This window comes from Malaclemys terrapin, chromosome 1 (assembly GCF_027887155.1).
Source record: "Malaclemys terrapin pileata isolate rMalTer1 chromosome 1, rMalTer1.hap1, whole genome shotgun sequence".
Classification (NCBI taxonomy): domain Eukaryota; kingdom Metazoa; phylum Chordata; order Testudines; family Emydidae; genus Malaclemys; species Malaclemys terrapin.
The window spans coordinates 197,667,652-197,694,252 of NC_071505.1; the positions used below are offsets into that span (position 1 = coordinate 197,667,652).

General features: G+C 45.2%; 1 protein-coding gene across 1 annotated transcript in view; it reads left to right on the forward strand.

The window, feature by feature from the left end:
* The first annotated feature begins 22,384 nt into the window (after positions 1–22,384).
* The window catches only part of AGPAT3 (1-acylglycerol-3-phosphate O-acyltransferase 3), a 187,070-nt gene continuing 182,853 nt past the window's right edge, over positions 22,385–26,601 (forward strand). Inside the window, exon 1 of the mRNA XM_054005249.1 lies at positions 22,385–22,449. The gene's annotated coding sequence lies outside the window, so the exon portion shown is untranslated. The remainder of the gene's footprint in view (positions 22,450–26,601) is intronic.

Below are 26,601 nucleotides of genomic sequence, written 5' to 3' on the forward strand. Positions count from 1 at the left end.
AAATCCAATAATACCCTCATTCATCTTGTTCTAGCTCCACAAAAACTGTTCATGGTGGTGGGCTGACACCTCTGGAGAAGTCAACCCACTCCTATTAGCTTTCCTTAGAATTATAGCCAGAGTCTTATTTTACTGTATCCTGACATTCCAAGGGTACTCTTAAGCAGCTTTTCCATACCTCAGAGCTAGTGGGAATTGGTCTACAAGTGCAGTACTGTTTTCTTGGCTGATCTGAAAACAGTGTTTTGTTTTTTTTCAAGCACTTACTTTCACAGCCCTGATAGAGGGCTGCCAACTGCAAGAGTTTTGTTTACCTATCAGAAACCACAAATTACTGCCAAGTTACTAACAATAAGCTTTAGAGACTCTGCCTTTCAGCTGGATCTGATCACAGTTACAGAGATAGAGCTACAAAACTTCAGAGGCCCTATGATAGGACACGCTGCTTATCTTTAGAACTGCCATTCCTTGATCAAGGACAATTTTTAATAAGGAAATCTTGTGATCACCATGCTCAAAACCAGTTCCAGACGTCTTGCTTTAAAAAGAACACTCAGCATGTAGGCAGTAAAAAATCCTGTTCTACAGAGCAGAGGTAAACAATAGAAAGCAATAGGATAATAACCAGACACGGAAAAGCCTTGGTAGCTCATCCAGTATGTCTCCCTGCCACTACAAATTGTTACCTATGCATATTCACCATTCATTTTCATCCACTTCTGTTTTGCATACCTCCTATATAATGGAGCTGCTAAGAACTTCCCTAGGGAGAGTGCTATGGGACTTCATTGTTAGTGTAAGTTTTCCATTGGTCAATTTAATCTGCACTATGCCTAATTATACACATTTGGAGCAAAACAAATAATTTCCCCTCTTTCAGTGGTGGTTACACATTTTAAGTGTTTGGGGGGTTTCATATTTTCCTGAGTCTTCAGTTAGCCAAGCTACATGTACTTTGTTCTTTTAATCTTTCCTCACCATTCACTCCTTCCAGCTGCTGACCTTTTTTTGTTGCTTTCTTTACATTCCCCCCATTTGACAATATCTTCCTGATATCAAAGGGCTCATAACTATACACCATATGTTAGGTGCAGCCATCATTTTCTTGTTTAGTAACAAGATTCCTTTCTATGGAGCTTGATCCTGTACTCACTGAAGTCACTGGTAAACCTCCCATTGATTTTAGTGGTACAGCAAAATCAGGCCTCCGATGCAGACCACAAATCATACTGACTGTTCACTGCCATGTTACACTGCAAATAGCTAACTAGTAGGGCACTATTGCTCTGAGGTCTTTTTCATTACATAGGCACAATGGGGTCCTGGCCCATGACTAGGCTCCTAGGTGCTACAGTAATACAAATAAATATGAGTTTTCAAGTACTGAATCTCCTACCAAAATACACTTGTACACCTCTACCTCGATATAACGCCGTCCTCAGGAGCCAAAAAATCTTACTGCGTTATAGGTGAAACCGCGTTATATCGAACTTGTTTTGATCCGCCGGAGTGCGGAGCCCTGCCCCCCGGAGCCACTGCTTTACCGCGTTATATCCAAATTCATGTTATATTGGGTAGCATTATAGTGGGATAGAGGTGTATTTAGCTTGTTGCAGGTTGGACAGTCTATGGATGAAATACTCGCCCCATTAAAGTTGATAGGAGTTTTGCCATTGAACTCAATGGGACCACAATGTTTCCTTATGTTTCTATCCTCTCTAGGTCCCATAGCGTTAAATAGGACTTTTCCATAAGGAAGAAATAATTTAGTAGACAGTGGTAATCTTTCTATAGGTTTTTAAGCATCCTATAAAATTTAATAAAGAATTACATCCCTATTATATTAGGATGGTGAAAAGAAACACAAAGAATATCATTATCTTTTAAATTCTGTAAGATTTTCAGGTAACTTCTATAGAACCCTATTACATCTAATGCAGATCTAATGCATCCAAGGGTGCTGAGGGAGTTGGCTGATGTGATTGCAGAGCCATTGGCCATTATCTTTGAAAATTCGTGGTGATCCGGGGAGGTCCCGGACAATTGGAAAAAGGCAAATATAGTGCCAATATTTAAAAAAGAGAAGAAAGAGAACCCAGGGAACTACAGACCAGACAGCCTCACTTCAGTCTGCAGCAAAATCATGGAGCAGGTACTCAAGGAATCCATTCTGAAGCTCTTGGAGGAGAGGAAGGCGATCAGGAACAGTCAACATGGATTCACCAAGGGCAAATCATGCCTGACCAACCCGATTGCTTTCTATGATGAGATAACTGGCTCTGTGGATATGGGGAAAGCGGTGGATGTGATATTTCTTGACTTTAGCAAGGCTTTTGATACGGTCTCCCACAGTATTCTTGCCAGCAAGTTAAAGAAGTATGGATTGGATGAATGGACTATAAGGTGGATAGAAAGCTGGCTAGATTGTTGGGCTCAACAGGTAGTGATCAACAGCTCGATGTCTAGATGGCAGCCGGTATCAAGCGGAGTGCCCCAGGGGTCGGTCCTGGGGCTGATTTTGTTCAACATCTTTATTAATGATCTGGATGATGGGATGGGTTGCACCCTCAGCAAGTTCGCTGATGACACTAAGCTGGGGGGAGAGGTAGATATGCTGGAGGGTAGGGATAGGGTCCAGAGTGACCTAAACAAATTGGAGGATTGGGGCAAAAGAAATCTGATGGGATTCAACAAGGACAAGTGCACTTAGGAAGGAAGAATCCCATGTACCACTACAGGTTGGAGACTGACTGGCTAAGCAGCAGTTCTGCAGAAAAGGACCTGGGGATTACAGTGGACAAGAAGCTGGATTTGAGTCAGCAGTGTGCCCTTGTTGCCAAGAAGACCAACGGCATATTGGGCTGTTTTAGTAGGAGCATTGCCAGCAGATTAAGGGAAGTGATTATTCCCCTCTATTCAGCACTGGTGAGGCCACATCTAGAGTATTGCACCCAGTTTTGGTCCCCCCCACCCCCACTACAGAAGGGATGTGGACAAATTGGAGAGATTCCAGCAAAGAGCAATGAAAATTATTAGGGGGCTGGGGCACATGACATACGAGGAGAGGCTGAGGGAACTGGGGTTATTTAGTCTGTAGAAGAGAAGAGTGAGGGGGGATTTGATAGCAGCCTTCAACTAACTGAAGGGGGGTTCCAAAGAGTATGGATCTAAACTGTTCTCAGTGGTACCAGATGACAGAACAAGGAGTAATGGTCTCAAGTTGCAGTGGGAGAGGTCTAGGCTGGATATTAGGAAACACTATTTCACGAGGAGGGTGGTGAAGCACTGGAATGGGTTACCTGGGGAGGTGGTAGAATCTCCATCCTTAGAGGTATTTAAGGTCCGGCTTGACAAAGCCCTGGCTGGGATGATTTAGTTGGGGATTGGTCCTGCTTTGAGCAGGGGATTGGACTAGATGACCTTCTGAGGTCTCTTCCAACCCTAATATGTAAAAGTCTGTATATTTGTTTCATCCTTTCATCCTAAATTTGCTAGGACTGTACATTTTTTCAGATTCTTGTGGCTAACTAACCTTAGCAATTGCATTAATGTTTTGGATTTTTACATTTAATATTTATACATTTCTATAAACAAACTTCTAACTCAAAAAGTTTAGAGGGGAAAGTGTTGGAGTCTTTTTTTATATAACAAGGGCAAAATTATTCCCATGAAACCCCAACCAACCCCATACCCAAACTGTAGATGGGGAAGCATGCTCAGTGGAAAAATTTTATCTGGAGCCCCCTCCTAGTGGCCAGTCAGCTTTTCAGCTGAAAACTGGTTAATCACCCGATGACTTATTAAGTTAATGCAAAACACATCAGGGATCTGTGCAGCGTGTGAAATTTTGATTAAAATATATGTGATTTTTGCATACATTTTCATATTTAAAATGATCACATTTTATATGGGTTGAGTGGGAAATTCAATGTAGTGCAGAGGATCTGCACAAGGCTGATTGCTCCAATTTAAGCCTTGTTGCTCAGCTGTTCTGCAGGGGTAGGGCCTACGGGCAGAGCACCCATGCACAGGGACGTCCACACAACTGTGTGGCAATATAGCCATAGAGCAGTTCTCCTTAGCATGTCTTCATCTAGAAGTATATAAAATGGGGGTTGGCAGTGCTTTGAATTATACTGGTGATGTCATAACTTTAAACTACCTTATAAATGCACTGTTGCAATGGGATGCAAAGCTTTTCAAGACTTTGATATGGATTCAAATCCAGCCCTGGGGTGTGCTATAAGCAAAGGTAACACTATTTTCAAAATCAAAGACCAAGACATTTTTCAGGGAGGCAAAGTACTCATATAAAAGAGTAAATTATTCTTTTTCTAAGATATGTGTTGATACCGTTACTGACAGCTTTTGACTCAACAGCAACAAATGCTCATTTCTTGAAGTGGAGGGTAGTGTGTGGTAACTTAGTGTCCTGAATAAGCTGATCGTGAAACGTTCCTCAAGTATTACTAATAGTCACTCCAAGCAGGACACCAGCTTTGGTGGTGTCTAGGCTCATTCAATTTTTAACTTTCCTCTCTAAACATTGTTTATCACGTTGAATACTCTGTCCCACTGGCTGGGTCGTTCCTGGTAAAGGCAGCACAGATTCTATTTGCCATAGCAATATGTCTTGAACAAACATTTAGTAGTTATTTTTTAGGAGCCAAATGGTTAATGGATGAAATGGAAAACTGGAGCATTTCAAGTGTCCCAAAATACATTCCCAGGACATCATATGAAAACAATCAGGATGTACGGTAATTTTACCAAAAGCTGCCATCATGCATAGCAGTTTGGTAGCCTCTGAAGTGTCTGGAGAGGGCCAAAGGTTTTTATCCCCCCATTTAAACCTTCTGCTTTTTTTAAAGTTAGTTCTCAAGTTTTTGACAATAACCTGAACATTTTTAATAATGATTTTTTTTCTATTTTTCACAGCAATAGTAATCGTATCATGATTCAGCTTTGACATACAACACAGCCACAGCTTTCCGAGTTTCTAGGTGAGTGGCCATGAGTCTCCCCCAATGACCTATCAAGGTCTGCATCATAAGGAAGTGAAACAGGACAGCTGCCTCCTGAGCACTTCCTCCTGGCCAGATGTGACTCTGTAGCACCCCAGCTGTTTCCTACTGTTCAGGTCCCCTTAAGAACTGCACACCCCACAGTATGTAACACATTCCCCTTCTTAGGGTCCAATTTATTCAGTCCTTAGGTAAACACACTGGCCTTTTAGGCCCCAACCCCAATTCAGTATCTCTCTCCCTTTAGGCAAGAAGCCTTCAGCCCTTCTTCCCAGAGGTAGGTCCCAATTGAGTCACCATACTCCCAGGCTTTACCTGGCTAGAGCTCAGCTTTCAGGTTCTGACTTCCCCCTGCCATAGGAGGCTACCCCCAAGTCCACCTAGCCAGTGTAATTCCCCAAGGTCTTCTCTGCAGGAGCCTCTCCTCACTCACTACTATAATTTCCTGAACTTCCACTTCCTGCTACTCTTTATAGAGCCACAATTTAACCCAGGTGTGCCTCATTAGTGATCAGGGTTGGCTGGCCCCAGGCCCTCCAGCCTTTAATAGGACCGCAACCCTGTTTCAGGGAGTAATAGCCCTTTCTGTTGATGTACTGACTTGGACCCAGAGGAAAGAGGGCAGATCATGGGCAGAGGAGTGCCAGCTAAGGCTCTGACACAGTTTGGGAAGCCTGGCTGCTCACATTTCTCTCTGGTACATTGGCCACCTTCACCACAAATGGTTGCAGTCCAGCAATTATTGCCTTGCAAACATCAGCAGAGCACCAACAGTGGACCTACCAATATCAAACTGGTTCCCAATAGAACTGCAACCATTAGGGGTGGCCAACTTCCACAGGACGATAACCAAATGCTTCTGGACTAGTACTGCACTTCTCATATGTGTGTTGTGGCTCTCCAAGGTCAACATGAGCTCCTCACATCTTCCTCACCCAGTGGTTCTGGGCCACTGCAGATCATCCCACACCTCCATGACAATATAATCCCACCACTCTGTGCTTGTGGGCTAGAACCACTGCTGAAATGGCTGTGTTTCATTCACCATGAGGTGCTGCATCCCCTCAGTCCACAGGCTTCTTCTGTAGTTCCACATGCGGCCAGTGTGTTCTCCCCTCTACATCACACCGCAACATTCTCCAAACAACTGCCAGAACACCCACCACAGCCTTACAGCAGCTGCTCCTATCCACTCTTGCCAAAACACCATGATTTCCATGAAAGTTGCCACTAATAGCAGCATATTAGTGCCCAGTGCAGACTTCATGGATGGACACAGGCTGGGAGGCAGAGTGAAAAATGAAATATGGAATATGGCTTCCAGCAACAGCCTATGTGCATTCCTTGTGGGAGTTCTTCCAAGGTTTGGATAAACAAGTTCTCCCAGCATTCCCACCGTAGTCATACCCAGAGTGCTGCAGTGGCAGCAGAGTATAGGATGTTGAGATAGATGCCCAGAAGACCTTGTGAGAGACAAGAAAGGTGAGGTAAGGTCATATCTTTTATTGGACCAACTTCTGTTGGTGGCAGGAACAAGGTTTCGAACTACAGAGTTCTTCAGATCTGGGGAAGGGAAGGAAATCAGAGTATCTGATCTAAATACAAATTGGGACAGATTGTTAAGCATAAGGGCTAATAATGCATGTTGTAGGGGGCCACTTGAAAGGGAGTGGGCAATAAGTGTTAGATTATTATGCGAAAGGAGGTTGAATTGGGCCATTAAGGTGAGTAGGCAGGTGTCTGTTACAAATTGTTGTAAAGAGCCATCAAACCAGTATCCCTGTTAAGTCCATGTTTTTTAGCCTCTAAAAGAGTATGAATTGAAGCTCCCAGGCTTTGCCTTTTGAAGGTGGTGTGAAGGTTTCCTTTGCGGCCAAGTACTGAAAGATCAGCTGTGGAGGGAGTACACCACTAGCATGGCTGCAAGATGTCACAGCAACTGTGCTGCACAGCATTGTGTGTTGAATGTGGAGACACTGCCTCCTATTAGCTTGCATTAAGCTAAATAAATCAAGATAAGCCCAATCGATGTCTGGCTGTAGTATAGATATACCCAGATGTAGGCAGTGTCAGCCAAGATGATGGCTCAGGAGTTTTCCTACTGTGTATAGCTTGTACTGTGTAACTATTGTAGCCAATGGTACAGGTCCACAAAATTTCCCTCTGATCAATGTTTTGTCTTTGAGGCTTGTGCTAACATTCTTCAGTAATTCCCATAAGTGATTTCTGAAAGAAATGAATGTCCTTTCTCAGGTTCATGGACCCTAACCTGGCATTTGGCGTGTTCTAGTTAAAAGGGCCCCGGGGAAGATATTTTATAACGTTTTTCTCCCTGTGGTTTCTAACAACCACTTGAAAGCACACACACAAGCTGCTACGTGACCCTGCTTATCAAGGGAGGGAGACTATGAATCATCCATCCTTTCACAAATGGCAAAAATTGTTTGAATGAGAGAATAGTGTGTTCCACCAACAACAGAATTGTACTACAATGAAATGTGGTGCTTCCTTTTAATGTATGAGTCCATACAGGAATGGCAAGTGCTTGTGTGTATATGGAGTGCTGTTTGCATTTCATATTGAAGTATTATTGCTGGCAAGGGCTGAGGGAACATTCATTCTCTTCCTCTTCACTCCTTTGTGGTTTCACCTTTTCGATCTTTGTTTCTCTCTCAATGGAGAGCCAATAAGTCAGGTTTTTTCCTTTTTTATTTTCTATATAGCTATTATTATATTATTTGTATTGTGGTATATCATGTAGGAGCTCTGGTCATGGACTGTGCTAGACATTGTACCAACAGGCTTGTGTGGCCCCATCACTGACGAGTTGAGTGCCCCGCAATCACTAATAGATTTGTCCTCACAATTCCTCTCTGGGATAGAGAATTAGTATTATTATTATCCCCATTTTAAAGAGAGGGATCTGAGGCAAAGAGAGATTAAAGGCAACATTTTCCAAGGCTTGGGCAGGCACAAAAACATTTGAGTGCCCATGTTATGCCAGGGGCTGGAGCATGGTTTGTAGGAGAGATGTCCAAACTGTAGTTGAAGAAGAGCCATTACAAGTATGTACAATACAATATTATTCTGAATGGAAGGAAGGAGGGAAGGAAGATGGTCTGGAGTTAAGGGAGCAGACCGGGACTGAAGAGATGTGGATTCAATTCCCAGCTCTGACACACACTCTTTTTGACATTGGGTGAATCAATCAATCTCTCTTTGACTCAGTTCCCCGTTTCCAGCTTGTGTGTTGTGTCCCTTTCTCTCACCATTTTGTTGTCTTGTCAATTTAGACTTTCTGTGCAGGGACAGTCTCTTATAACTATTATTTGTACAGTTCATACCACAATGGGTCTCCAATGTAGGTTGGAGCCTCTAGGCACTACAGTAATGCAAATAATAATAATCAATAATCATGTAATTTCATTTGCATTGGTCAGAGGAAAAATTGGCTTCCTTTTCTCACGTACCTCAGACTTGAACCATTGGCTGGTGTGGGGTATGTGTGTGTAAGTCAGTGACTCAATTATTGCTTGATCCCCTTTACTTTTTCCCCACTTCACTTTTTGTCTGCCCCCCATTTAGATTATCAAGTTTTTTCTTTAATTTGAAGCTTTTTTTCATCCTATGCCACCAAATTTTCTCAAACGAGAGTTGCATTGTACGTCACTATATTTGAAGAAGTGCCACTGCTGCGTGTATGGGGCTGTATTCATGTCTGTCTGTCATCAAAATGTCTGTGTTCTCTGGTTTGGGCTTCCTGCAGCTACTGTTACTAATGATCCTAAAAGTCAACCCACCCAAGCCACGTAGGGTATGTCTACACACAGCAATGTAAGTTAGTGGGACTCGAGTCAGCAGACCCATGTCAGGGAACCCTGGCCTTCAGCATCTACACTGCACTTTAACCCTAGGTTAAGGATTTCCTGACCTGTGCTCTAATCTAGGATACTGGCATCCACACTGCAGTGCACAGGTCTGAGTCAAAGTAACCCTATCCCAGAGTGCCTAGCGCCCCTTCCCTCCACCCCCATGTTGACACTCTAGCCCTATGAATGTGTTGCATTGTGGAAAAACTCTGCTACCCACCCTGTTTCCTAACTGTGACAGTGCTATTGACAGTGGCGGATTATGACACAGGCCCCGGCCAATTTGGGATCCCCGCAAAAATCTGCCCCCGCTGTGGCCCTGGGGCAGAAGAAGCTCTCGCTCCCCACCGTGGCCCCTGGGCCTTGGCGGGGGCACAGAGCTTCTCCGGTCTCAGGGCCACAGCTGGGAGGGTGGGAAGGAGTGAGCGGGGGGTAGAGCCATGGGGAAGGGGCAGAATGGGGGCGGGGCTGCCGTGGAAGGAGTGGGGTGGGGCCACTGTTCTGGCACTGGGGCCCCAGGAGACCTTAATCTTCCTCTGGCTATTGATGGGACTCAGGCGCCCACAAGGAGCACAGGAGTACAGACACTGCATAATTAGTTCCTCTGGTGGCTGTCTCAGTAGAATGACTGCAGTGTGAGGAGGCTTTATACTGAACTACCATTGATCTGGGAACGGGGCTCTCCACCTCTAGGCTGAGTCACATGGCAGGGAAATGCCCAGGTGCACCGGTTCTGAGGATAATCAGGACATCAGTCCTCAGGGCTGTCAAACTATTGAAATGAAACTTTGCAATTCTTAACGTCTTTAAATTGGGATGTTCAAAGTGTTTTTGTTTGGTTCGTTTTTAAATTATTTTTGTCTGGTTTGAAGTTTGACATAAAATGTGGGTTTCAGAAGAAAAACCCTCACGCACACCCCAGCCTGGCTGCTGCTGGCTGATGAGCAATGATGTGCATCCCCAGGGCTTGGGGTGCAGGGTGCTCAAGCACCCCCTGGGAACTCTTATCCCCACCCCCGCTGCACCCTGGGAGGCAGGGATAAGGGATTCACCAGGAGGCTCCCACCCCACCACCCTCACAGTGCACACTGCCCAGGTGCCCCTGCACACATAGCCCCACAGAGGACAGGAGGGGCCTGGGAATAAGGGACAGAGAGCAGAGCAGGACTAAGTGGTTGCCCTGCAAGAAGGGGGAGCCACTGGGGTGTTGGGGGTCATCCCCCTGGCTGTGATGAGCTGGGAGTTCTGCCACTCCCCATCCCTGCAGGGAAGCTGCTTAGTCCCCTCTCTGCTCTCTGGCCCTTGCTTCTGGCCCCCCCGACAGCCCTCCCTGGGGCTGTGTGGTACAGGGGTCCAGGCAGCATTGACCAAAATCTGGTTGTGCTTTTGTGACCAGGAAGCAGCTCTCTTTGCAAAAAGCTTCTTCTGATCCATCTGCAGTGAAAACCCTGCAGACTCTCTGATAGTGTGCTTGAAGACCTAAGGAATAAATATGCTTACAAAGAGGATCATATAGTATATGTTTCATTTTATAAAAATTTCATTTGTTCAACTTATTTTTAGGGGGGGAAATAGTGTTATTGGGGTTCTGGTGAAAGTTGCAAACTCCCTGAAACATGCATTTTCATTGGCTGTTTTAAATTCCTGCACAGTGTTATTTCAACTGTTAACAACAGCATTAGTGTGATGCTGGTAGATTTGGTGACAGCCCTTGCCAAGGCTTTAGGCCCCAGCCAAGCACTGACAAATTCATGTCTGTTTCACCTCTTGTTAGTTAGTATGGTTAAGATGGTTAAGACTGAATTTATAACAATGTGTTTTAGTGTTTAGACTTTATGAAATGCTTGTAAGTTGCTGCATGCGTTAATCTCACTTATAATATCTTTATCACATGCTATAAGGTGGTAATTAAGTTTTTGCTTTATGACTGCAAAAAAGTTTGCTCTGAAACTGAGGCCTTGGCTACACTTGCAAGTTACAGCGCTGTATAGCCTCCCCCAGCGCTGTAACTCACTCCCGTCCACACTGGCAGGGCACTTACAGCACTGTATCTCCCTGGGTACACCGCTGCAGGTACTCCACATCTCCGAGAGGAATAACAGCTGCAGCGGAGTGGCTACGACTCACGGGTGTGAGTGTAAACGCTTGCAGCGCTGTACTAATCACCTTGTCAAGTGGCCAATCCTCTCCATTGTTGTGACCGGCTGCAGGAATGCAGAAGTGCCGGTTTCAAAGCTCGTACCACAGAGAAAAGCAAACAGTTTGCAGCTTGCTTTGAGTGAGTAAATGAATGAGCAGGGGGCCGGGAGTTCGGAACTTGCAAAATAGAGAGCTGACATGCTCTAAAAAGCACTCTCTCTCCCCCCACACTCCCTGTCACAATCCATCCCACCCCACCCCATTTTGAAAAGCACATTGCAGCCACATGAATGCTGGGATAGCTGCCCATAATGCACCGCTCCCAACACAGCTGCAAATGTTGCAAGTGTGGCCACACCACTGTGCTGGCAGCGGTCAGTGTGGACAGACTGCAGCGCTTTTCCCTACTCAGCTGTACGAAGACAGGTTTACCTCACAGCGCTGTACAGTTGCAAGTGTAGCCAAGGCCTTAGAGCCCAGTCAGGAGGGATCATCTCTTGCCCATCAAGAAGGCCTATCAAAACTACATGGGCCATTGTGGGACATCACAATACAAAGACTTTGTTAATTGCCCCTTCAAACCCATGAAAAAGCTATGTGCAAAAGGGCTCATCCCATCAACCTGAATTCTGGAAGAAGGAAATAATAATAACTGATAAGACAATATTTCATTTCTTTTATTGTTTGGAAACAGAAGCAGAGATCCCCTGTGCTAGCCCTAAAAACATTTAGAGCTGAAAGATTAATACAACTGTGTTAATTGATCACATTGATTATCACTTCAAAAGTTTTTTTTCTCTTACTTAATTGGCCTCTCAGAGTTGGTAAGACAACTCCCACCTGTTCATGCTCTCTGTATGTGTGTATATATATCTCCTCAATATATGTTTCACTCTATATGCATCTGAAGAAGTGGGCTGTAGTCCACGAAAGCTTATGCTTATGCTCTAATAAATTTGTTAGTCTCTAAGGTGCCACAAGTACTCCTGTTCTTTTTGCGGATACAGACTAACACGGCTGCTACTCTGAAACCTGTCATTTGTGTATATACATTGACTGCTTTAACCTTGTAATAAGTCTCTCATTTCTTTTTCCTTGTTAATAAATCTTTAGTTAGACAACACTTGTAGCCAATCCTGTAATAAGTTATGTTGAGAGATCTAAGGTACAAATTGACCTAGGGCAAGTGACTGTTCTCTTGGGTCTGGAAGCAACTTGAATATTTTGTGATCTTTGATGTATAGCAACAACCAGCACTAAGTTCAGCTTGTCTGGGTGGCAAGATAGGAATGCCCAAATTGACTGTCTGTGGCTCCAAGGTAAGACTTTAGGAGTGCTTTAGGAGTTCACATTTGTTACTGGGTCAGTGAAATCTAATTATAGAATGTACAAGCTAGAGTGACCAGATGTCCTGATTTTATAGGGACAGTCCCGATTTTAGGGTCTTTTTCTTATAGGCTCCTATTACCTCCTGTGACGTTATTGATATAATCTGGGACCCATATAGATCATTGTTGCAACCAAGGTCCGGTAGTGGCACCCAAATCTTGTATAAAGGTGGTCAAATGGGGTGTCTAAGACAAGGTTATGGTTTACTGGTTATGATTATGCTGTCTATATGTGTGTATCAATTTTGTAGTTGAAGTTATGAATATTGGCTCTATACTGTCTGTATTTCAAACTTATGCTATGCTTCTGGGTGACATCCCAGACAAGCTGGTGTTAGCTCTGCCTAGCCTGCTTGATGGCCCATTAAGGACCATCAGCTATACAATGGACCCATTGAGAGAAGGCAAATATGCCTTGAGACTCAGCAAAGTATGCAGGAACTGAACCATGTGACTCCAGACTCCATTTTGCTGTAATTTTCCACCGTAAGAACAAAGAGGTGTTCTTACACCTGGAAAAGACTATATAAGGCTGATGCCTTATCTCCATTTTGTCTTCAGTCCTGCTTCTTACCTCTGGAGGGACTTTGCTACAAACAGAAGCTCTGAACAAAGGACTAAGGACCCATCCCAGCTGGGGATGTATTCCAGAGACTTGATTTGAACCTGCAGTTTATTCTGTCTCTTCTGCAAGCCTGAACCAAGAACTTTGCCATTACTGTATGTAATTGATTCCATTTAACCAATTCTAACTCTCATCTATATCTTTTTCCTTTTATGAATAAACCTTTAGATTTTAGATTCTAAAGGATTGGCAGCAGCGTGATTTGTGGGTAAGATCTGATTTGTATATTGACCTGGATCTGGGGCTTGGTCCTATGGGATCAGGAGAACCTTTTTTCTTTTACTGGGGTATTGGTTTTCATAACCATTTGTCCCCATAACGAGTGGCACTGGTGGTGATACTGGGAAACTGGAGTGTCTAAGGGAATTGCTTGTGTGACTTGTGGTTAGCCAGTGGGGTGAGACCGAAGTCCCCTTAGTCTGGCTGGTTTGGTTTGCCTTAGAGGCGGAAAAACCCCAGCCTTGGGCTGTGACTGCCCTGTTTTTAGCAATTTGTCCTGAATTGGCACTCTCAGTTGGGTCCCGCCAGAACCGCATCATCGCATCGTCACTCCCCCCCCCCCGACCCCCGTCCCTATTTTTCACATTTGCTGTCTGGTCACCCTAGTACAAGCAGTTTGGGGTCTCTGCCCTGAGGCTGGCACTCACAGTCATGAGCAACTCTAGACAGCATTGACAATATTATCAAGACTTTACTTTTGTTTCTTTGAGGGAAGATTTTACTCGTTAGTCACATGATAAATAAACCAGCTGGTCAAAACTCAGTATGCAAGCAGATCAGTGAGCTATTATGATAAATGAATAATTATGATTGTCACTAAAATAATTTCTGCACAGATTCTGGGATTTGTCTTGAGGTTTCGGTGTGCAGTCAACTTGTGTGACTTTCCCGACTGTGTCCCCCAGAAAAATACCAGTCATAGCAATGTGTGGCTGATTCAGAGTTGTATCTGGGATTCCCTTCTTGTAGAGTCAAGGGCAGGGATATGTCTACAGCAGCTATCGGACATGTATGTGCATGATGTCTCCTGGTAGATAAGTTCTGATCACTTATCAGGTTATTGTAAGGGGGTCAGAACTATGGTCCTGGACGTGACCAAACTGCAACAGCAGGCAAATTTCATAGACACCCATTCTTCGGTAGTCAATTCCACATGGGCAGAACCTTGCACTCAGGCAGACTCCCAACAGGACTTTATCGAGGCACAAGTGTCTGCCAGTTTGGATGTGATTGCAGGACCAAGGGGATATTTAGAGCAGCGGTTTTCAAACTTTTTTTCTAGCGACCCAGTTGAAGAAAATTGTTGATGCCCGTAACCCAATGTAGCTGGGGATGAGGGGTTTGGGGTGTGGGAGGGGCTCAGGGCTGGGGCAGAGGGTTGGGGTGCGGGAGTGAAGGCTGTGGGGTGGGGCCATTAATGAGGGGTTCAGGGTGTGGGAGGGGCTCAGGGTGTGGGAGGGGCTCTGGGCTGGAGCTGGGGATGAGGGGTTTGGGATGCAGGAGAGGCTCCGGGTTTGGGGGCACTCAGGGCTGGGGCAGGGGGTTGGGGCGTGGGGTTGGGGATGTGTTTGAGATGCTCTGATACTATAGTAATGGGGACCATATAAATACCTAAAAGGAAAATTACAGAAACAACAGAGAAAAAATAAATGAGGAGAAATCTATTCTTATTGGCTACACAACTGTGGTGTGATGCTCCATATTCTTTGTAAAAATATGCATATGATATGAATATGACATAACTATGATATATTTTATTCAAGATGGCTTATGTAAGGTATCATTGGAAAGGTTATAATTTACTGAATATGATTATCCACTTTGTATGCATGTATCATTTCTGTATCTGGAGTTAGGAATATAGACTATGTAACAATTACAACTGTGGTTATACTTGGAGATGCCCACCAGACAGTAAGCAATCAGCCTTGATGGGCCATTAGAAAAAACAATGAGTCTTTGAATATGTGGATCTCCCATCTTCCGGGAATTCCTCCCTGTGGACATTGCGAATAAACCTGGTTTCATGTTTGCTTTGACACTGCAAGGTCAGGTGATAATATTGCCTGGTACAAAGTACCACCTTGGACACTGCTGGAACTTTTCCACTGGAAACAAAGGGTTCCCACCTTATGTAAATTCTATTTAACGCTGGAGAGTAAGGCAAACAGGACTCTTCTCCATTGCCTTTCTGCCTCAGAAGAAAGACTGCTGAAAGTACCTGAAGAGACAAAGGAACTGAGCTGAGGGAAAGGCAAGGTCTGAGTCCAGACTCAGACAGAGGTGTCTAGTTTGTAAAGAGAAATAACTGGAACTCTAAGCCACAGAAACTCTGCAAATTGCCTAAAAACAACATTTAGGGTGAGAAATTATATTTTGAAACCTGTTTCTTTAGTGTATTAAACTTAGTTTGCGTGTTTTGTTTAATTTGCTTAGTAATCTGCTTTGTTCTGTTTGTTATCCCTTATAATCACTTAAAATTTACCTTTTGTAGTTAATAAACTTATTTCTTGTTTATAACATAACCCAGATTGTGCAATTCATATCGGGGGGGGGGGGGGGGGGGGGGAAGAAGCTGTGCATATCTCTCTCCACATTGAGGGAGAGGGCGATTTTTATGAGCTTGCGCCATGCAGATCTTCCTATACAGCACAAGACAATATTATTTGGGGGGGTTACCCTCCAGATGGTGTCTGCACTGAAGTGCTGGCCATTTCTCTAGCTGAATCCTCCTACACAGAGCTAGTTTCAGTCTGTGTCTGCAGCTGGGAGTGGCCTGGCCTGGGTGTGTACTGGATAGGGGACTGAGGGCCTGGCACAGCAACCCAATGCAGGCTGGTAGGACCGGCAGGCTCAGTGGAAACCCAGCACATCAGTGGCATCTCAGATGGGGGGGTCCAACTCGTCACAACAACACAGGGCCAATTCCTCAGTGGGTGTAAATCAGGGTAATTCCGTTGACTTCCACAGAGCTATGCTGATTGACGCCAGTTGAGGATCAGGCCCATCATGTCAAAAAGTTGTAACTCAAAACTTGCCTTTTAAAACCTTCTTTCCTTTCAGCATGATGAGAGCCGTGATGCTGTATTCCCAACTTAGTATAATTTAAGATTTGTCAGTATGTTCAGCACTCCATACAAGACACAAATTAAGACCGTGCCTACCTCAGAGACCTTACAGTTTAAGGCCCTCATCCTGCAAACACTTCCAGACATGCTTAACTTTAAGGTGCAATCAGTTCCATTAGAATTAAGCACACATGCCAAGCATACAGGGATGTAAAAGTCAGACAGAGAGAAGACAAAGCATACTGGAAAAACCTAGAAGAAGAAATAATGTGACAGTTACTCGATTTATTTTTATCTTATTCCGCGTAATCATGCAGAAGGAGTGATAGTTTGGGAAGGACTTGAATGCAGAGGGGTGATAATTTGGCAAACCAGGATGGTGGTGGGCACTCCATGCAAAGAGGTTGGTGACATAAAAAGTTACATGATAAAAGGTATTGTTTCATGTGATGCTGAGATGTAATATATTCGTTTTTATACCAAGTCATTTTTATTTTCCCAGTATATTGTGAAATTAAAAATCCTCCCAACCTGTACATTCCTAGCAAATTTCAATCCAGAAAGGACATGGGGGGGGAAGACAGTAGAGGAAGGAGGAGGGAGAGAGAAAGAGAGCAAGAATAATTTGGCATAATATTCAGAACTATTTGACCATACAATCTTCCTTAATCTGCCAGCTGCAGAACAATATGATTCCAAAGTAAATAGAGTGCAAAATGCTGAATGGGCTGAACATTAGAAGTTATATCAAATCAATAATTAATTCCTGGAAGAAGTAGACAATTTTATAAGCCTGTTGTGGCTGAAGAGGGCTGAATGTTGATAGGGTTGGATGCCACATGTCAGACCAGCATCCAGTGGAGAACGCCTTCTACATACAACGTGGTTATCTTTACACTGCTCATTATACTGCTAAGTGTGCATTTGGGAATGATCTTCTCTTACAATATGCATAGGTGGGGTTTACCAAACATATCTTCTTTAAAAGGAAGGCAAATCCCACGCAGCAGCAGCAGAGGATGAATGGCACTTTTTAAAAGGCTTTAATAGTTGGGAAGGGAGGCTGGAGATGGGAGGGTTGTGTTTTTCTTGACATACATATAGACAGTACAATTAGATATTTTCAATGGCAGACTATTTTTACTGTGTCTTTCACATAGCAGTATGTGGAGAATAGAGTGCTGTCAGCCACCTGCAGTTTATAATCTTGCATAGACCTCTTGATGGAGTTTGTCAGCTCTGCAGGGGTCCCAGCCCTGTGAAAATAAACAAAAGTGACTACGTGATTGTCTCTACTGTTTAAAAAAAAAAAATGAAACAGTCCTGCAGTCAACTTCTTACTTTCTATATTGTTATGGTTTCAGTTTTAAGCATGCAAAAGTCAGGAAAAACACAAGTCAAAAGTCCTCATGGAAACCTTTATTTGCGCATATTGCATATGCACCTTTTTGTGTCTGAAGGAGAAACTTGCGTACAGAGAGAATTGCATAGTGTGTGCACGACAATTCATTTAATAAATAAACTCTTTGCTGCTTTCAGCTTTCTTCACAGAGCCTTTTCAGTAATGCTTTGGGGAGGGTTAGAGAACCCCCCCTCCACAGCTCTTGTTGGAGGGGTTGGCACCCCCAAACTCACTTCAGTCTTCTTTTAAATAAACAACCTTTTAAAAAAACTGTTTCCAAGCACCTTTTGAATGCTCAAAGTCCCACCAGGTGCTTCAACATCCAGCGTGACTACAGTGTTTGGGAGACATGCCCCTCAACTGATCTAACAGGAAGGGCTACTATTTTGGGACAGGTGTGCCTGTGTCCAGGAAGTGAGACTAAGAGCCTGGAGGGTGGGGGTGCCATGCCTTACCCTGCTGGCAGCAGCACTGATGTTGTCAGAGTTAGTTCCCTGTCCACAGGCAATGTTCTGCAGCTAGGAGCAGTGAGATTTGCTAGCATGGAACAACTAGGACTATTCATAAAGGGTCTGATGGTAGGACTCTCACTGCCTTCCATAGGCGTGCACAGCACATTTCATTAGGGTGTGCACCTAGGGAATGTTATTTATTTATTTTTTTTAAAGGCAAACATCATAAGGTTGGGGTGTGGGAGGGAGTGCGGGGTATGGGAGAGGGTGTGGTGTGCAAGAAGGGGTTCAGGGCAAGGGATTGGGGCAGAGGAGGGATGCAGGGCATATGAGGGGGCTCAGGGCAGGGGGTTGGGGTGCAGGAGGGATGTGGAGTGCAGGAGGGGGCTCAGGGCAGAGAGTTGGGGTGTAGGGTAGGGTAGGGCAGGGGGCTCAGGGCAGGGGGTTGGGGTGCAGGAGGGATGTGGAGTGCAGGAGGGGGCTCAGGGCAGAGAGTTGGGGTGTAGGGTAGGGTAGGGCAGGGGGCTCAGGGCAGGGGGTTGGGGTATGAGGTACAGGCAGGGGGCTTAGGGCAGGGGGTTGGGGTACAGGAGAGGTGCGGGGTGCGACGGGGGCTCAGGGTAGGGAGTTGCAGTGCATTGGGGTGCAGGAGGGGGCTCAGGGAAAGGGGTTGGGGTGCAGCAGAGGTGCGAGGTGCAGGCAGGGAGCTCAGGGCAGGGAGTTGGGGGGCAAGGTGCAGGAGGGGTTTGGGGTCTGGCCCGGCGCCGCTTACCTGCAGCGCAGCACTCCCTGCCTGCCTGCCTGCCCTGGCCCCACGCCATGTCGCGCCACTCACCATGTCCCTGCACGGCCCCTGGGGAGGGGGTGGCACAGGGCTACGTGCGCTGCCCTTGCCACACCTTCAGGTACCTCCCCAAAGCTCCCATTGGCCGTGGTTCCCCGTTCCTGGCCAATGGGAGCTGCAGGGGGCAATGCCTGGAGCAACGCATGGAACCCTCTGCCCCCCCATGCCCCGGGGCCCCAGGGACATGGTGCCACAACGGCCGCTTCTGAGAGCAGCATGGGGCCTGTAGCACCACGGGGGCAAATCCCGCGGGCCAGATCCAAAGCCCTGAGGGACCGGATCCGGCCTGCGGGCATTAGGGTGTGCCTGGGCACACCCGGCACACCCCGTGCGCACGCCTATGCTGCCTTTGCTGGGCTTTGGATCGGGCATAGTCGCTTCTGTTTAACTCTGGGAAGTATTGACTTAAATAGGCCCATCGCTTTTAAACCCCCACTATTCTATTAGTAAGTCTGAGTAAAACAAAAAGATACAAACTTCTTGGCACCACCGTTTTGGCTAATCACCTACGTCAGGGCTCTGTTGAAATGTAAAGGCCACAGCAGAATGGATGTAATTGGTGTGCTCTTGAAAACAGAGATGCTATAAATAGCCGAACAAAGCTGGAAGTGGAAGGGAAATCGGACTATTTCTTAGTGCTACTCCAGCTGCACAGAATATTAATTAGCCTGGGTGAAACAAAATTATTTTTTTTTCCAGTTCAATAAATGCAGCATTTTTTCCTAATATTTCTCACTTTAAAAGTCACTCTCTGTCTCGTCACTCATTCTGACTTTGCTGGCAATAATTCAGAACCTAGATTTTCTCTCAGAAGAAGGTCTCCCTTTTAATACGAATGAGGCAGGATTCAGTTGTCCCAAATGGGATGTCCTCCTGTCTCTTGCTTTGATCATGTATTGCACAGAACTCAGCCTATTTCAATGAATAAGCATAACTGGGAACTAATGGCCTTCCCCTATGTTCTGTTTGGAGAATGCATTGAAAGGAACTCCTCTGTGTGGAAAGAGGCTGATGTATCACACTGAACTCCATGGAGCTACTCATAGAACAGTAAACCCTTGTGCTGATCTTGAACATGAATCACTTTTATCATGCAAAGCTGTTACTTTACCTTGTAGGCATTTGTCGTTTCAAAGTCATTGGGTCAGGCCCCAAAAATCATGAGTTTGGTTTACAAATCATGAGATTTTAAAAATACTACATTGGGGTGTTGGTTTTTTTGAGCCTTTAAAGTGGTCACATTTTCAAGCCTTTCTTCACACACCGGAGAGCTAGAAAACTTACTATTTTAAAAAATGAAAGCTGAGTTTCTCACATAATCACATGATGCCAGGAGCTGTGGCTTTAAGGAAAATGCCAAATATCACAAAACTTGCAATAAAATAATGAGAGTTGGCAACAATTTATTTGTGTTTCTATTTAGGATCTGATTCATCTCCCAGTGAAGTTTATGGAATTTGTACCATTGGCTTCAGTGAGAGCAGGTTCTGGCCTTTATTGGTCCTTCTAGCTATGTGAAAAATCTGCTAGGTAGCCTGCAAAGTTAAATATGCAGCATTGTATTTTTGCTCTTTTTACTTGTATGATTCATGAAAAAAGCTGAAAGTTTTGGGGTTTGGAGGATTTTCTGTCCATGCTTTTTTGTTTTACATTAGAAAATATCAGTAATGTCACATCTTGTCTTCCCTGTTTTTGCTGATGATCTTCTTGGAGGACTCAGAGATATGTACTGTGTCCTCTTCTACCTGTTTCTTGACGAGAGAGAGATGAAATCTTCACTGTGAGCTTTTCTCCCAAGTGTTAGCAAAAACCAAAATTTGAGTGTTTTAATCAGTTTGAATAAAAATAACTTCTCTTAGTACTTCTGGTGTCATAGTCCCATTCTTTCCAGTCATCCACTGAGTCCTCCAAAGTAGGAGAGACCTGTTTTTTTTTTTAATAAAAAAAATTAAAGTCAGAATATTTTCAGGCCTTTCCACACATCAAAAAGAAAAAGAAAAAAAAAAGGGAGGGGGACACACAAATCCAACTTTTCTCTCCAGCACCCTTTTTATTACAAATTAAGCACTGCCCGTGGCAGATGTATTTAGAGGATCTAGTGTCCTTTGTTACCTGAGAGAGAAGTATGACTCAGGTGACTTACCAGCTCCGCATCTCTCTTCAGGCACTTTAGGGGAGGAAGTCGTCTTTTCCCTACGTTTTGACTCTTGAATGGATTTTTTTATGATGGTATTTTGCATTATGACACATTTTATGATGATAGGCAGCAAGGTGACACATAGGTTGCAAAGGCTGAAATGTCAGATTATGCAAATTCATTTCCTCCTGTGATAATGCAACTAATCAGTTAAAATCTTGAGTTTTTTGTTTCTTAAGAACAAATGACATTCTCCTCACGCTTAGGAAATGAGATCTGACAGGATAGCAAGTTCTGTTTGGTGATGTCTTTTGTGTTAAACATGGTTTCTTGGAAATCTATTTCTACCTATTATTTGGCTGCCTGGATTCAGAGAGCTTTTCCAACAGAGCAGGACCTGTACCTGCCAGCCTTTAGTGACAATCTGACAGCTATTGAAGCTCTCTTGCTCTGTGTTTGTTCTAATTAGCCAGCCTACTTGAGGTGGGTTAGCACATCGATTTTGGATATGTCTATGCTTCGATAGTAATTTCTGATTAGCAGTCCATTGTGAGGGCTCAGCAGGAACTTTTAAAAAACATTTTTGCTTGGTTTGCTTCTTGATATGGCTGATTTTGCACAACTGTGTGCTGTTATCTAATAAATAAGGGTGTGATACTGTAACTGATCACAGCATGAGCCAAGGAGCAGCACAAAATTTCTAGTTCTTGCAGACTTCTGTGAACACATATCCTGTACCTGTTTGGATTCACATTAAGAACCTATTAGACTGTCCTCAGTTGCACACGGGCCATCCCCTGATATCCATGGGATGGTGAGGATGTAGATCTGAGGTGGAACTTGGTCCATAATGCCCAACATTTTTAATGCAGTTGGAAGGAAAATGGGGATTTTTCTTACTATAACTCGCTGGTATTCAAGCTATAACTCTCGAGTTGTGTGTAGCTTTGAGAGTCCGGCACGTTTAATCAACACTCCTCTCACTTTGCCTGGGTCTTGGCAGAATGAATGGAGAGGAAATCTGAACAGCCCTTGGCACGCTACTGATGCACGTGGAACAGCACAGAGAGTGCTCTGTAACAGATATTGCAGCCACATGCAGTATCTTTGGGGACCATAGTGTATTAAGTTTATGAATGTTTTAAGTATCACTTTGGAATTGTGTACAACTCCATGGGGGAAGGGTTATCACAGCTCCTCCAGGAACTATAAATAGCGGGGGGGAAGGGGTTAGACTACTACAGTAATACAGATTGTAAACCACACCAGAGTAGTACTACTACCCCATAGGGTGGTTTGCCTATAGTGGTGTAGGGTAGTCCTGGAGAAGAGGCAAAGGGCAAAGAAAGAACTTGGAATATAAAGGCTGAGTTTAAAAAGACTCAGGGCCTTCAGTCTGAGCGAGAAACAGACAGGACATTCTGCCCAAGGGGAGGCTTCAGTCGTGCTGAAGGTTTGGAATGACTTTGCTAAGGCCCAGAAGACTGATGGGAGATTTCTGGTATGGTTATTATTAAGCTTGGAGGACCTGCTATTGTTTTGTATATATTTTCTCTGTATGATTATTAATCCTGATGAAATGCACTCTGCTGAGACAGAACTCCATGGTAATGTGTAACTGCTGGCTCTCGCTGGTCATAACCCTTGGGCCAAAAGCACAGCAGAAGGGCTGGTCTTTAGGCAGACTGGCTTGCTGGGGATATCGCAATGTGTGGCAGTGGGGAGAGACATGTGGGTCTCTGCCAAAGAGATGTGATGACTGGGAGCAAGGTCCCTCTAATTTTTTCCATCCATGTGTGGAATGAATTTTGTTATGTGCACCAATATCGAGGTAGTGTGCAGATGTACACCACCAGTAGAAACAAAAAATCTAGATATAATCTATATTTTAAAAAAGTTACCATAGGGATAATTACGCCAGCCAGGACAGGTTAGGCATTTTAGAATCACTACTCAAATAACTAAATTTAAGCATAAGAGAGAAATAAAATGCACAGACCAGTCAAAAAACTAAAATAGCCCTTTGAAAGAATAAAATTACAGAGAATATATGTGCATTGCAGGAAGTACCAAGAAGTAACAACAACAATAACACAAGGTGAGTGTGAAAGAGACTGTGTGCGTGAGAGAGACTCTGTGTGTGTCTGTATGTGTCAGAGAGAGAGAGACAGTGTATGTTTGTGTGAGACAGACTGTGTGTATGTGAGAGACACACACAGAGACTATGTGTGTGTATGTGCTGGCTGCTGGGGAAGTCTATGAGAGACCATGCGCTGTCTCTTTAAGCACAGCGGCACTCACCATAAGGCTTATTCAGACCTCAGCAGCTGCCAGCAGCTCTGTCATGCTCCAGAGCCTTGTCCCCCCTCCCCCAATCTGCGGAGAGGGGGTACATGGTCGGGAGAGAGGCGGAGGGAGGGGGACACCCTGACATCAGTGCCACCCCTCCCTCCACTATGCACAGCAAGCAGGAGGGAGCAGTTGGCTAGGGGCTCCAAGGCAGAGGGCAGGAGCAGCGCGGCTGCAGAGCAGCGGAGGGGGCACCTGAATACATGTCACCAGATATGCGCGGCTCTGCTAATCAAGTGTACGGCACTTGATTGACTCTTAGGTGGCCAGCTTAGAGGGAACACAGACTGGGAGCCTGAAACCTTAAATAAGTGTCTTTGAGAGACCACAGAGGGGGAATACAGGTGCAGTTACCTGAAACTGTGACACTCTGAACAAGCCCATGGGAGAGCCAATGCAAAAGAGTAAAGAAGCCTCCAACAGGCAGGAGGAATTATAGGACTGGAAGGGACCTCGAGAGGACAGCTAATTCAGTCCCCTGCACTCATGGAGGACTAAGTACTATCTAGACCATCCCTGACAGGAGCTTGTCTAACCTGCTCTTAAAAATCTCCAATGATGGAGATTCCACAACCTCCCTAGGCAATTTATTCCAGTGCTTAACCACCCTGACAGTTAGGAAGTTTTTCCTAATGTTCAACCTACACAGCCCTTGCTGTAATATAAACCCGTTGCTTCTTGTCCTATCCTCAGATGTTAAGGACAATAATTTTTCTCCTTCCTCCTTGTAATAACAGTTTTCAAGTACATAAAAGGTTATCATGTCCCCTCTCAGTCTTCTTTTCCCCAGACTAAACAAACCCAGTTTTTTCAATCTTCCCTCATAGGTCATGTTTTCTAGACTTTCAATCATTTTTGTTGTTCTTCTTTGGACTTTCTACAATTTGTCCACATCTTTCCTGAAATGTGGCACCAAGAATACCCAATACTCCAGTTGAGGACTAACAGTGCGGAGTAGAGCAGAAGAATTACTTGTCATGTCTTGCTTACAACACTCCTGCTAATATGTATTAGCAGAATGATGTTTGCTTTTTTGCAACAGTGTTACACTGTTGACTCATATTTAGCTTGTGATCCACTATGAACCCCAGATCCCTTTCCGCAGTACTCCTTCCTAGGCTGTCATTTCCCATTTTGTATGTGTGCAACTGATTGTTCCTTCCTAAGTGGAGTACTTTGCATTTGTCCTTATTGAATTTCATCCTATTTCCCTCAGACCATTTTTCCAATTTCTCACAATCATTTTGAATTTTAATCCTATCCTCCAAAGCACTTGCACCTCTCCCAGCTTGGTATCATCCACAAACTTTATAAATGTACTCTCTGTGCCATTATCTAAATAATTGATTAAAACATTGAACAGAACCAGATCCAGAACTGATCTCTGCGGGACCCCATTCGATATGCTCTTCCAGCTTGACTGTGAGCCACTGATAACTACTCTTTGAGAACGGTTTTCCAACCAGTTATGCACCCACCTTATAGTAACTCCATCTAGGTTGCATTTCCCTAGTTTGTTTATGAGAAGGTCATGCGAGACAGTATCAAAAGCCATACTAAAGTAAAGATATACCATGTCTACCACTTTCCCGCTATCCATAAGGCTTGTTACCCTATCAAAGAACGCTATTAGGTTGGTTTCACATGATTTGTTCTCAATAAATCCATACTGACTGTCACCTATCACCTTATTATCTTCTAGGTGTCTGCAAATTGATTGCTTAATTAGACTGACTTCCTCCCTTTCAGGTGTCAGGAGGGAGATGGAACATGTGGATGAGATAATCCTGTCACAATGTTCCATTAACATGGAATAAAATGTCATTGTAGTGAGGAGCATGGCCTCCTTCTGAGATTGATGGTGAAGAACACCCACCCACCCCCTGGTGGACGGAGCCAGGACAGGAAGTATAAAAGGTGGGCGCTGCAGCTCCATTGGGCTGGAGCCACTGGCCTCCCGCACACTGCTGGGGCCTAAAGAGGATCCCTGTAGAGTGCTGAGGACTTGCCTTAGCTGCCTGACCTCAGGAATGCTGAGGAGCTTCTAGGACTGCAATTGGCAGTGTACCCCGCGGAGATGGAGGACAACCCCGAGCTACAGGTACACTGTGAGGGGAGTGTAGGAAGTAGCCCAGGTTGTGTTATGTTGGTTATGTTGGTGTCTGAACCCTGGTCAGCGTCTTGTGGTGGGATCACTGCTGACCCAGTGGCAGAGCCCTCCACCACTGTTAGGGCCCTGGGCTGGGACCCAGTGGAGTAAGGTGGACTTGGGTCTCCCTACTGACTGCTGCCAACCAGTGGCGTAGCCAGCTCCTAAGAGGAGGGGGAGCAAACATAAAAAAGGCTCCCCCCCCCAGCTGGCTCCTCCTCTGCCCCCTCCCCCTTGGCTGGCTCCTCCTCCGGCCGCACCGCGCCCCCCCCTTGGCTGGCTCCTCTGGCCGCACCGCCCCTCCCCCGCCATGGCTCCTCCGGCCCCGCCGTGCCACTCCCGCGGCCCCCGCCGCTCCTCCGGCTGCGCGCCCGCCACCCCCCCATGGCTGCCGGACGTGCTGCTGCCTGCGGGCGGCCAGCCTGTGGCCCCCCCACCCCCTCGCTCCTCCGGCCAAAGGCACCGCTTTTGGCAAATTTGCTGAGGGGAAGCAGCTGCTTCCCCTGCACCCTGCTAGCTACGCTAGTGCTGCCAACCCCTTAGGCCAGGAGGCTTGAGTTTGTCTTCCATATGCCAGAGCTAGGACAGACTGTTTGGTGCTCTGCCCTGCCTGAGGCATGAGCCCTAGACTGCTTATCGCTCTGCCTTGCCTGAGGGCCTGAGCCCCTAGATTGCTTGTCACTTTGCTCTGCCTGATGGCCTAAGCCCATAGACTGTTGCTCTGGTCTGCCTGAGGTCAGGGCCCTGGACTACCTCCGCTTGACCCTGCTTAGAGGGCCAGGCCTTAGAAACTACTAATCCCCCAACAATCTTTGCCTAGAGAGGGACCCAAGAGTGAGGGGGCGTGGCCTCCCTCTGAGCTTAATGGGGAAGGATGGCCACACACTCCTACAGTCATCATATGCTGCTGTGATGCAAAGGTGCACATGTCAAAATGCAATGTCAGGCTGTCACACCGCAAGTGTTCTGGGAGTCATGGTTACTACGTTCACTGACTCTTCCGCCGAATACTGCTGCATTACACATTTATTTTCGGCACCATTTCTGCAGCAAGAGAAACTGTATTTTACAGTTAATGGTATAATTGCCAAAGGTATTTCTATGTGAACTTTCTCCTGATATTGTGCCATAAGGATAAGATTGTTTTGATTGCTT